This window comes from Crocodylus porosus, unplaced genomic scaffold (assembly GCF_001723895.1).
Source record: "Crocodylus porosus isolate Cpor-Errol unplaced genomic scaffold, CroPor_comp1, whole genome shotgun sequence".
Classification (NCBI taxonomy): Eukaryota; Metazoa; Chordata; order Crocodylia; family Crocodylidae; genus Crocodylus; species Crocodylus porosus.
Window position 1 is genome coordinate 15,576,021 of NW_017728949.1, and position 1,498 is coordinate 15,577,518.

A 1,498-nucleotide genomic window follows, 5' to 3' on the forward strand; every position below is an offset into this window, starting at 1 on the left:
TGAAAGTGTATTTTTTAAAAGGGGAACATTTCTGGCGGCTTGGTTCTAATCAGTCAGGCTAACACTAGGTTCTCTGGAGCTTGATTCTTGGTGGATTGGTTGTGCTTGAGCAGAAGCACTTCAAAGCACAAGTGACGCTAATGCATCATTATTATATTATAAAGCACAGAGCCCTCAATAATTAGCTTTCAGCTCTGATCAAAAAGATACTGCTTGGTTACAGAAAAGAACAACAAAGTTTTTGAGGAGGGCGTGTTACAGAGCAGGGAACAAGTGACTGGGATGTTGTAGGGCCTTCATTGAAGATGAAAATGAATGATGATAACTGACATTATGGAAGGGGGGGTGTCTCTGTAGAGGGGGTGCTCTGAATAATAACATAGTAAAGAGGGGGTGTAGGAGGTGCTCTGAATGATGTAAATGATGTTAAGGAAGGATGTGGCATATGGATGTGTGTAGTATGGTGCTCCTATTGATCATTAGCCGATTAAGGAATGTGGTGAGGGGGGTGTAGGGGTGTGCTCTGAAAACAGATATTAAAGAGAGGTGTAAATGTGCGGTGGGGAGCTCTGAGAGATGATAATGGATATAAAGGAGGGTGTGCATGTGGGGGGAGTGCGGGGGGGTGCTTTGAGGGATGATAATGAATATCAAAGAGGATATGCATGTGGGTGGGTGGTTGTTGGGGGGGTGCTCTGAGGGATGATCACTGATATTAGGGAGGGTGTGTGTGTGTGTGTGTGTGTGTGTGTGTGTGTGTGTGTAGTGGGGTGCTCTGAGGAATGATAATGGATATTAAAGGGGTGTGCATGTGGGTGTATGTGTGTGGAGTGCTCTGCGGGATGATCACTGATATTAGGGTGTGCATGTGTGCACGTATGTGTGTGTAGTGGGGTGCTCTGGGGGGTGATAATGGATGCCAAGGGGCGTGTGCATGTCAGGGATGCTCTGAGGGATGATGGCTGATGCTAAGGAGGAGTGTCTGTGTGGCCGGGTGCTCCGAGGGTGCGCATGTGGGTGTGGCGTGGTGAGGGGCTCCGGGGGATGATAATCTATATTAAGGAGGGGTGTGCGTCTGGCGGGGTGCTCCGAGGGATGAAAATGGCTAATAAGGAGGGTGTGCATGGGGGGCGGGGTGCCCTGAAGGGCTATTAAGGAGGGCTGCGGCGTGCGGTAGGTTGGAGCAGGGCTGCAGGAGGGACGGTGTGTGAGCGAGGGGCGCTCAGAGGGCGGCACAGGACCCTGCGGAGGGGGCGAGCGCAGGAGGAGGGGGCGCTCTTCCGTCAGCCAAGGCGCCGCTCTGTGCCGGTCGCCGGACACGGCCGGCTCCGGGCCTGGCCTCCTCGCCCGGCCCCCGCTCCGCTCGGCGTCGCCCTTTTAAGCGGGGCTGGCGGGGCGGGGCGAGGCGAGGCGGGCGGGCTGCAGTGCTTTGCCCGCGCGCCCAGACACACGGGGCGGCACACGGAGCGGTGCTTGGGCGGGCGGCGGATGGCGGCGG